Source organism: Pinus tabuliformis, chromosome Q (genome assembly GCF_031772625.1).
Source record: "Pinus tabuliformis cultivar Carrire ecotype Pingquan chromosome Q, CPIR1, whole genome shotgun sequence".
In the NCBI taxonomy this organism is placed as follows: domain Eukaryota; kingdom Viridiplantae; phylum Streptophyta; class Pinopsida; order Pinales; family Pinaceae; genus Pinus; species Pinus tabuliformis.
This window is the reverse complement of record NC_142296.1, coordinates 360,126,084-360,138,236: the sequence shown is the minus strand read 5'-3', so window position 1 is coordinate 360,138,236 and position 12,153 is coordinate 360,126,084. Positions and strand designations below refer to the sequence as shown.

General features: G+C 38.0%; 1 pseudogene; it reads left to right on the top strand.

Moving 5' to 3' along the window:
• The first annotated feature begins 9,437 nt into the window (after positions 1–9,437).
• Positions 9,438–10,717, top strand: LOC149219659 (uncharacterized; annotated as a pseudogene).
• Positions 10,718–12,153: the final 1,436 nt, after the last annotated feature.

The window sequence follows — 12,153 nt, the reverse complement described above, 5'->3', positions numbered from 1 at the left end:
AGAATGTGATTTGATTTTCTATAACATTGAAGGTTGATAAAGGCTACTTTGTTTTCTGTGAAACGAGAATTTAGAATGGAATACAAGATTTGATGTTGTGATGAGACTCTGTATTATATTTATGTTAGTGTTTAGGAAAAGGGTTTATTATTATTTTAAAATTCTAGACAAAAACAATTCTGTAATTCCACCGATAAAATATTCTTTAATGTTATTGGTACTGTGGCATTCTGGGAGAGGATACTTCTGTATTCCTACAGATATCTTCTTTTCAATATACTAACGAACTGTGATCCTAGGCTAAAGAATGTGTATTGTAAGAGTAGTAAACAGTAACTGATATACATATATGTGGGTGTGTGTGTGTGTGTGTGTGTGTGTGTGTGTGTATATATATATCTATATATATATATATATATAGATATAGATATATATATGTATATGTATGTATAGATGTGTGTGTGTGTGTGTGTGTATACACACACACACATATATATATATATATATATATATATATATATATATATATATATATATATATATATATATATATATATATGCATATATATATATATAGATATAGATATATATATGTATGTATGTGTATATATGTATGTATATATATATATATATATATATATATATATATATATATATATATACATATATATATAGATATAGATATATATATGTATGTATGTATATATATGTATGTATATATATATATTAAATACAAGATTATCGTTAATGTAGGAACTGTAGGTAGATAATGGAGTATGGAAATTGTAGTACCAAATTAGAATAAGAGGTTGGTTATAGACCACCATTTAGATGTAAAGGAAAAACATAAACTGGTTTAATTCCCACTGTGTAGGCAGAAGCCTACCACCTGTCCATGAGGGCTGTCAATGACACCATTGAACCCGGTTACAGTTAGCTAACTTGAACCAAAAAAATTATTGTAATTCTTCGCACCCAAATTCCATCGAAATGAAGGAGTTGAACCAACTTGGAGAATGACACAGAATGGTAACTATTTAATAGAGGAATGAAAACTATGAGCAGCTAACTTGAATCGTATTCTAATGAGTTTTGGGGTACCTATGGTCAAAGAAAAAAACAAGATAAGAACAAAGACCCAAAAATTAGAAGGGGTTACATCTACTAGTCGAATAATCATTTAAGTAAATAATTAGAGATTAGTAACAAAGTTACCTGTTGGAAACATAAGGGAAAGTGGTGATAAATCTTGGATCTAGTGTCACAAATGAGCAAAGAAAGGAAAACATGGTCAACATAAAATCCTTCTACTAGAAAACAATTTCCTAAAGAAAACTTCAGAGATAAAAGACACAAACGACTACCCATAACGTCTGATACATTCTAGTGAGGAGAAAGAAATGATGATCAAAAGTTTGACAGATAAATCAAGCCAAAAAATGGTGGAACTAGAAGTATTAAAGGTAGAAGGGACAAAAACTAGAAAAGCTAAGAGTGAAGAGGAGTCACATAGAACTTATTCATAAAAATATAAGTGGAAGAGACAAACATAACTCCAAGGATAATTTTGGAAGATTAAGCTTTGTACTTTTGTTGGCGAGAAGGAGGAGGATGCATAAGTCTAGTTATTGAATATGAAAAAGTATTTTTGGTTTTATGATTATGAAAGAAATTTGGAATTCAGATTAGTTATTTATCAATTACAAGGAAAATCTATGCTATGGTGGGAAGAGGTGAAGAGTGTACATTTTCTAGAGGAAAAAAGAATATTATGGGATGAGTTTTGTGAACATTTTAATAATTTCTACTTAAGTGAGTGATATTATGATGACGTCGGGAAAGAGTTTCATGAGTTAAGATTGGGAGAGCTCACCATAGATGAGTTTGTAGAAAAAATTACAAACTTACTGAGGGACATCCCATATCTTAATGATGAAAAATAGAAAGTAAAACTGTTTATAAACTTCTTTCCTACAGTTTACAAGCAACGAATTGAGTTTGATAACCCAAAAATAGTGGATTAGTCTGTTGGGCCGTGCAACAGGTATAAATTTACTGTTGATTACATTATCTTTTTCCTCCTTTTTACGCATTTGTGCCATGATGTAATAAGGTTTTGATAGAAAGTTAACGAAACTGCCTTTGTTATGATTTGGCTGTCAAAACTAACTTTCGTTGCTTCTTATGCAGAGATTAGTGAATGGGACAATTGTTGTTCAATCTATTGAACAACAAAGGCTAAATAAGGAGAAAAGAGCGCGTCTTGTGCGGTCAAGTTGAGATGTGAATCAGAACGATCAGTGTAGGATGGAAGATTGTTTTGATAATAGTATTTTGTCGCAAATTCCTCAGGATCTCCTGAGGAATCTTAGTTATCCCTTTTCCTCTTTGTCTATAAGAGGGGGAAAATGAATAGAATAAAGAAACTTTTTCCCTTTTTACTTCAGCTGTAGTTTTAAGAGACAAAGCATTATTATGAAGAACACATCCTTACTGTAATGACATCTAGAGTTAATGAGTAATATATATTTCGTGTTTCTGTTTGCTCATGATATCCTGAGTAACCAGGAAGTAATCATTGGCAGCCTAGGCCCGGTCATTGGTGGATTTCACTGCTTTTCCTTGTGTTATATTTTTACCTTTTCACTGCAAGTCTAATTTCTTTGTTTAATAGTTTTACAATTGATCTACTTGATATATAAATCATCGGTGTTGAGTTTGTGCATTCCACACATTATTTCTTATTTATGTTGATTGGTTTCATTTATTTATGTTGTAGATTGATTCAATTATTATATAAGATTTATTTCTTGTTAATTGAGAGCTAGAGTATTATTGGTTAGATCAGGTGTATTATTGTTATGCAGAAGTTTCTATTCAGCTAAAAGAGATATGTTACTGCTACAGTGCACTCGGTTGATGTGCTTATGGCCTGTAATTGCAATTAGAGCTTTTTGATTAAGATTGAGTTTTGATGCTTGAATAGTTTAATTTCTTTGAAGTTACAAGTTTGGTAGTTTATGGTTTGATTTGTTTACTCTTGTATTGAAATTAATAAGTTATTTTAGAGCATTACTTGTTGGCATTATGATGCATGTGTTGTACTTGATGGAAACCCACTCATAGAAGAACTACAGAAGAGATATCAGATGGGCCATAATACATGGGATGTAGAGCAGATTCATTAGGAAAGCCAAGCCATAAGGAAAGAGGAGCAGATGGAGCAAGAGATGCCAAAGAGGAGCCAAGAGGAGACAAGAAGAACCATATATATGTATATGTCACATATATATGCCAAAGAAGAGGAGCATACACAGCTATCGGGAGCCTATCGGAGTAAGAAAGGCACTCTCATATGCAAGGAGGTCTTTGGAAGACACTACTAAGCCAGAAGAGCATATCAAGAGCTTATCGGGAGCCATCGGGAGCCATCGGGAGCAACAGACAGAGTCATCGGGAGCTATCAAGAGCCATCGGGAGCAACAGACAGAGTCATCAGGAGCCATCGGGAGAACAGAAGTAGTTATCAGGAGCCATTGAGCCATCAGGAGCCTATCGGAGCAATAGAGTCTCATTCTCATATATAAAGAGCTTATCGGGAGGAATGGGGCATACAAAACCCTTGGATGCATGCTTAATCATTATCGGGAGTCATCAGGCCATATATGCATGCTTTAACTCTATCGGGAGTTGTTTGGGCAATTAAAACCCATATATGCATGTATTAACACTATCGGGAGTTGTTGGGCACCCAAATCCCATATATATGCATTTTACAATAATCAAAGGCTTTTCCCCTTTTTGGTGGATAAACACAGTTATATGTGTTAATATATATATTTCGGCAAATATGCGCATCGGGGGTTCGGCTATGTGACACTGCTGAAACCTCCGATTGCAATGGACCCGATGGTGGCATTAAATTGTTGTATAATAATATCACGTCCGACATATATCGCAGCGTTGCCTCACCCGAATGCCGATTGCGATAAGAGGAGGCGGACCCGATGGAGGTATTAAAGGTAGTCTATAATAAAATTACATCTGTGGCAATAGCTCATATATAAAGGCTTCCCACATCCAATCGCCGACAGTGATGAAAGCATGCGGACCCGATACATTTATAAAGCAAGGTTAATTGCCGTATCGCATCCGATCCATCGGATCGGCCATCGGCAATAGACGATGTTATATGCATGCGCCAATAGCAATAAGGAGCAGACCCGACATATATATAAAGCATGGTTAATGGCCATGTCGCATCCAATCAATCGGATCGGCCGTCGGCAATAGGCTATGATATGGGCATGCACCAACAGTGATAAGGAGCGGACTTGATATATTATTGTTATGGGTGCATTAAGTTTAAAGACCACCTTTTGTTGTTTGGATCTTTTTTCATCGTTTTTCCGCTATTTTTATCACTTAAGTCATTCCTTAAGAGATCGGTCAAAACAAGCGAGCCCCAGGTTTTCGGATCCTCTGGTTTCGACTCATGGTTTTATCAAAAGCGTGACTATATAAGAAGAAAAGAGATCCTTTGGCATGGTATTGAAAAAGGATTGAAGATCTTAAGGAAGTATAGATCGAAATTCTTGAGTGGATTAATTGCAGAATCTAAATTGAGGAGAAAGCGCGTAGATTAGATATCAGAGCGAAGGATCGCAGGCTTGAAATGGGCAACCCGTAGCAGTAAGTGCAGATACTCTCCGAGAAGGAAACTGTGCAGCCGCAGACATGCATAAGACAAAAGTCTCTTCGGGTTTGGATAATCGCTGTTCAATAAGTGTGGAGATCTGCAAGCTAGTGAAGGAGAATGCGGGATGATACTCAAGTAGATTAAGGAAAAGGCACGGAGGTTCGCAGGCCAGAGATGGGTGCAGAGCAAAAGTTCGTAGGCCACCCACATCCGTAGGTGTGGATGCTTGCCAAGAAGTTTGTGCAACTGCGGACACTTGCAGCATTCTAAGAAGTGATTGATTTGGTTATGTTCATAATGGAGGTGTATATGTGCGTCGGGGGTTCAGCTATGTGACACTATTGAAACCTCCGATTGTAATGTACCTGATGGTGGCATTAAATTGGTGTATAATAATATCGCGTCCGACATATATCGCAGTGCTGCCTCACCCGAATGTCGATTGCGATAAGACGAGGCGGACCCAATGGAGGTATTAAAGGTAGTCTATAATAATATCACATCCGCGGCAATCGCTCATATATAAAGGCTTCCCACATCCAATCACCGACAGCAATGAAAGCATGCGGACCCGATACATTTATAAAGCAAGGTTAATTGTCGTATCACATCCAATCCATCGAATCGGCCATCGGCAATAGACGATGTTATATGCATGCGCCGATAGCGATAAGGAGCGGACCCGACATATATATAAAGCATGGTTAATGGCCATGTCGCATCCGATCCATCGGATCGACCGTCGGCTATAGGCTATGATATGGGCATGCGCCGACAGCGATAAGGAGCAGACCTGATATATTATTGTTATGGGTGCATTAAGTTTAAAGTCCGCCTTTTGTTGTTTGGACCTTTTTTCATCGTTTTTCCACCATTTTTATCACTTAAGTCATTCCTTAAGAGATCAGTCAAAGCAAGCGAGCCCCAGGTTTTCGGATCCTCTGGTTTCGAGTCATGGTTTTATCAAAAGCGTGACTATATAAGAAGAAAAGAGATCCTTTGGCATGGTATTGAAAAAGGATTGAAGATCTTAAGGAAGTATAGATCAGAATTCTTGAGTGGAGTGATTGCAGAATCTAAATCGAGGAGAAAGCACACAGATTAGAGATCAGAGCAAAGGATCGCAGGCTTGAAATGGGCAACCCATAGCAGTAAGTGCAGATACTCTCCGAGAAGGAAACTATGCAGCCGCAGACACGCATAAGACAGAAGTCTCTTCAGGTGTGGATAATCACTGTTCAATAAGTGTGGAGATCTGCAGGCTAGTGAAGGAGAAAGTGTGATGATACTCAAGTAGATTAAGGAAAAGGCACGGAGGTTCGCAGGCTAGAGATGGGTGCAGAGCGAAAGTTCGCAGGCCACCCACATCCTTAGGTGTGGATGCTTGCCAAGAAGAAGTTTGTGTAGCTGCGGACACTTGCAGCATTCTAAGAAGTGATTGATTTGGTTATGTTCATAATGGCTTATCCTTATATGATCTGATAGACTAGATCTGATTGCTGACATACATACTATCCTTGTAAAGTGTATTAATCTGGTGATTCGGTGATTCAAAAGATTGATTGATTATGTGCTTCAATGATATTAAAGTGTCCAATATGAAAATTGGATGAAACGTGGCCTTTCAGATTATGTATTGTGCTTCAAGTGTATCCAGTTGGAAAATGTATGAAATGTGGTACCCGGAGGAAAGAAGATTGTAGGCTGGCGCCTACGTACTAGTATCTTAGCTAGTACAAAAGCATTGTAGCAGGTAGCAGCCTGCATACTAGTAAATGAATCGGCTAGTACAAGATCTATGGGAGTTCTAGCTCTCTGCAGGTAGAAGCCTGCATACTAGTATAAGACTGCACCAGTACAGAAATATTGTAAAAGGATTTTCTTATTAAGAAGAAGATTGAGATGACTTGCAGCAGGTGGTTTTCTCCCGCATTGGGTTTCCACCTTATATGATGGTGTTCATGTGTATGGTTTGTGTGTGATGATCTGTTCTATTTTACTGCACCTGTTTTCTGTTAATATGGTTGACAATGTTCTAATGCACTCATTGAAGATCAATTAACTGAATCATAAGTTTATTGAATTTACTTGGGTATTCTTAACTGAAGCAACATATATGAATCAGAGTTTGGAAATGAAAAATTTTTATTGAGTTGATAATACTGATTCACCCCCCCCCCCTCTCAGTATTATTTCCAACATTACTCTCTGTAGATCCAATGATTTCCATCACTTGGAAATACTATGTACACTCTTGAAACAAAAAGATTTACCCAGGTCGATAATTAATGTGAGGCATTTACGAGTTCTAAAAGACATCTTATATGTGCCCAAAATTTTGGCGTCGTTTCCTAGGAGAGTGTTTCTATTTCATAGAAGGTGATGTATGTTTGATATTTATTTGCTATGAAAGAATTGGGTATTAAAAACGGAAGGTAAGAACCTGTGTACAAGCAAGTAAAGTGCTTGCTCCTTTTCCCGTTTTTTAGCACAATTGCATAAGAATTGAAGTAGAAATAAATGTTTGATGTTCATTTGCTATGAAAGAATTGGGTATTAAAAATGGAAGAAAAGAACCTATGTACGAGCAAGTAAAGTGCTTGCTCCTTTTCCCGCTTTTTAGCAAAATTGCGTAGGAATTGAAGTAGAAATAAATGTTTGTATTTCAGTATGAATGACTAAGAAGAAAAGAGTAGAAAAAAATATAATTCCTCCACCCAGATTTGAAAAATCTAAGGGATCGGTGACTCTTAGACGATCAACCTTCAATGATGAAATCATAAGAGAAGTAGAGTCTCAGTCATTAGTAGGACCCAAAACCGTTTCTACAAGAAATCTTACTGTAACCCTTCAAGCCGCAGGATCACCATCTGTAGCTAATTCTGATATTCATAGCAAGACTGAAGGGTCTGAATAGAGTTTTCAGAACACTAAAAATTTACAGCCTAGCCCTTTAAAAGAAGGAAATTCGTGCCATCTCCATGAAGGAGAAGGAGAAACATATAGTTCTTAAAATATTAAATCATCAGAACCTAAATCTCCTGAAGTAGTGGTTGAACAGAGGACACCCAGTATTTCAGACCAAGGTAGTGTTGTTAAAATCATTCTAAAAGTCTCTTCTAAAAACCCCATGAACAAATCTCCAGCTCCGGAAATCCCTGAAGGATATTGGCACATTTTTGACCAAATGGCTCATAATTAGCAACAGCCTCAGACCTCTACATTACAATACCATATTGTTGGTACAACTATAAATGCTCCCATGAAAATTATTCCATTACAGAATATTCCTACCTTCCATGGGCTAACATCAAAGGATCTTGATGCATTCCTTTTCGAATTTGATGTTTTATGTAGGGGATATGATTACACTACTGACCCCCAGAAGCTGAAACTGTTCCCCTCTACTATGAAGGGAGCAACTTTGCATTGGTTTTGTTAGAGTCAGCCTTGTCAGTCCTCCATCAGAGATCAAAACTCTTTCTGCATTTCATTTTTTAGGTGTCTCGCTCGATTCACTCATTTTCATTTCGCTAGGGGCAAGCCATAATCTGACGGAAGGGTCTTGTCAGTCATTACCCCTCATGATTTGTACCTACTGGCTCAGGTCTATTCATCAAATCAATTTTAAGGTTATTTACAGTTTTGTTCGATGTCTAAGTCAGCAAAGAGTTATTTTAGCCATTAGGTCTAGGATTTAGTGCCAGCAGGCTAGAGGGAGATTTAATAAGTTTCATCTCCAAATTTTCATCATCGATCATGCTCAAGGTTGATTCCTCTTCAAAACTTTGTTTTGAAGAGGAAATCATCAAATTAATGTTTGTAATAAATATGTAAAGTGTTCCGCCATGAAATACTTCAACTACAGCCTTGGGTCATCCTTTTCCGAAGACATGCCGCCATCTCCTGCAAGAATCAACCAAAAAGCCATCTTTTTAGCCAAAAATCAAAGTGAAGAAATGCTAATTTTGATGTGAAGAAATCAAATTTATGGCTTGATATACATATTTCTATATTTATTCATGTCATTTGCGCTCAAAAGATCGATTGAAGTCGGAGATTAGTAGGAGAGAGGGCAAACTTGTGAATTTTCAAGCTATGACTGTCTTAGTGTGTCCGCGGCGCATAGGCGGGGTGTTGCGGTGCACTGGGAGGTGCGGCGCAGTGCATTTTAACATGGGAGCGACACACCTAAGAGGAACAGTGCATTGGGCCTCCCGCGCGGTGCATACATTTAAAGGCCTGAAACTGCTCGAATTTCCTACAGATCGCCAAGAAATCACATGGAAGCCTCAATCACCAAAGTTATCTGAGCCCTCCCAGCCATTCTCCGTGGAGGACAACAGCTAATACTGCTGAGATTGGGCAGCTCTCTGCGTATCTCACATGGACGGACTTGACTGTTGCAGTGACAAATGCGAAGGGAGAAACTAAGAAACTACTTCGAAAATTGACTGCTTATGTAGAGCCTGGGCATATAATGGCTATCATGGGACCTTTGGGATTGGGCAAATCTACCCTTATTGATGTGTTGGCAGGGAGGTTGGTGAAAAATGCTATGCAGACATGAAGAGTCCTTGTTAATAGGTGTAAGAGAAAGCTCACTTATGGATCTGCAGGATATGTGACCCAGGTAGAAAATCTACTAGGCACTCTAATGGTAAGAGAAACAATCTAGTACTCTGCTAATCTGAGGCTCACAGACAGTTTGTCTAAAGAGGAAAAGGAAGCCAGAATCATGTTGAAGATAGGGCGTGGCACGCGGAGCCTACTATATGTTCCTTTATATATTAAAGAAAGCTCTGCCTGGGTGAACAGGCTCTTTTATTGTGATCTTGACACTCTTCCCATGGTCTTGAAGGTTTCAAAGGTACGGAAGAGTTGCTTCCTTTCCAAAAACTTGTTGACAACTTTGAAGTAGCGTATGATCCTGTTGCAAATGGTGGTGCTTTGTTCACTTTTTGAACCAATATAAATGCCCTTTCGTAGCCAGAAGCATGGAGTGACGTTGTTGGAGAATCTGAGAAGGACGTTCTTGAATCAGCTTTTTGTGTCAATGAAAATCAACTTCTATTAAGCTATTTAAGCGATGTCAAGTATGTTTTGCAAATACGAGACTTGCAATCTGGAAATTTGCTTCATAATTTGCCAATAGATATTGGGTCAGTTTCTGGAATATCAGGAAGGCGTAAAGACAAGGAGATATTTATTGGTTTTACAAGTTTTCTTATCCCTGGTGTTATCTATCGATGCAACCTAGATGTGGTCAAACTAGAGTTAGTAGTTTTTAGAGAGACTGTTGTTCCAGGCTTTGATCGAACAGAGTTTGAGGCTAAACAGGTTTTCGTGATCAACAAGGATGGAACCCAGATACCAATGTTCATTGTATCCAAAAAAGACATTGCTCTAGATGTTTCTCGTCACGCTCTGTTAAATGGTTATGGGGGTTTTAGCAAGAGCATCACCCCAAACTTTAGCGTTGATAGCATTGTCATTTCAAGACATCTGGGGGTAGTTTTGGCAATTGCAAATATTCGTGGTGGCGGTGAATATGGGGAAGAATGGCATAAAGCGGGCTCTATTTCCAAAAAACAAAATTGCTTTGATGATTTCATGTCTGCCGCCGAGTTCCTTGTATCAGAGGGGTATACACAACCAACAAAGTTATGTATTGAAGTAGGCAGTAATGGTGGACTTCTTGTTGCAGCTTGTACAAATCAGAGACCTGACCTCTTTGGTTGCACACTAGCTCATGTGGGTGTTATGGACATGTTGCATTTCCATAAATTTACTATTGGCCATTTCTGGACTACTGACTATGGCTCTTTGGATAAGGAGGGAGAATTTCATTGGTTGATTAAATACTCACCATTGCATGATGTAAAGACACCATGGGACAAACTCGGATAGAATTTGCAGTATCCTGCTACAATGTTATTGACAGCAGATCATGAAGACCATGTTGTGCCACCCCACTCTTTGAAACTCCTAGCAACGATGCAGTATTGTTCTATATGACCTTCGAATGGCATCACCTTCAAAAAATATGCAGACAAGGAATAATGCCAGGAACATTTTAAGCGTTTTCCAGAAAAGAAACGCATTGAGAGACATCAACACCTACCGAACGCCTAAATCTAAAACAAAGACATCTGTCATAGCAGAGAGATAGGAATGTATAGCCTATTTTTGTCTGTAGCCACGATTTAATGGGATTGACGCTACACCTTTTTATTGGCCATCAGAAATTTTCAGCTGGAATAATGTAACGTTGTTCTGTCTTAGTGGATCACTCTTTCTCTATTTTTATAATTTCAGTTGTAACAGCTCCCTATTTGGATCGATTTGTTTTCTCATAGTGGGGCTTATTTATTGTATTGTAAAGCATTTGTAAAGGGTTGAAAAATGTTGGGAGCAGAGGGGAGAAAAACTCAGCACTTCATTGTACAACTTTGACAGAGAAATAATGAAAGGTTGCAGCTCTGGTTTATGAGATTCATATGGCAATAGTTTAGCATGTGTATTTCTTTCTATTTCATACATAGCCTGTTATATTTAACAGTTCATTCATTATCATTTCTAATTGAATGCTTTTTAAGTAGAAAAGGTAGAATTCAGTTTACTGCTCTGCCTTGGGAAAGTTTTCATGTTCTTTGTTTTCTTCTGTTGAAAAGGATTCATGTATTATGCCCTTTTCAACCTCTCAACAACCTTTCACTCCATATTATTTACGAATTTGAATGCTAAACCCCCTGCCTGTCTTGCCTCACAAAACACCCTACGTATTTGTCTTAATTTCACTGCTCATGTTGTCCTTTGTCCCCATACAGCCCAAAAAACTCAGTCATTCATTAAAATACCTCTTTCATATTTATTTACTAGCCTAAAATCAGTTTCCAATTTCGGTCATCTCCAGCCCCATTGATTTTCTTTCGCTGAGATTGACCCAGAGAGAGCCCTCTCCTGTCCTCGTAGGGCTAGCTATGAGGCTGAGCATGGTTTGTGGTTATCCTGAATTGTGCCTTCCTCAACCTAAGGAAGATTTAGGCTCTAACATAGTGGTGACTCCGCTGGGGATTGAAAATGGTTTGCTTGTAGATTGTCTTGTCCCAGTACATATCTCAAGTTCAGAGGTGATTGTTGATGGTGGACAACGATTAGACATAAGAAGGCTGAAATCATTCACTTGGTGACTCCATTCACTGAAGAATTTAGCGATCGGTGCTTCATGGTGACTCCACTGGAGGACTAACTCTTTCCCTGCGAAAATGGAAGGATCTTACACAAAGTTCAGGTATCCAAAGTGGAATGGTATTCAGGATCTAGTATGCTTTCTTGTAAATTACTTCTTTGTTATTCTTGAAGCTATCCTGAAAGTTTTTCAGAATTTGTTGTATGATAAAGGTGATCAGAATCTTCACTTGACCTACTCAAAAAGTGTAAATATTGAATTC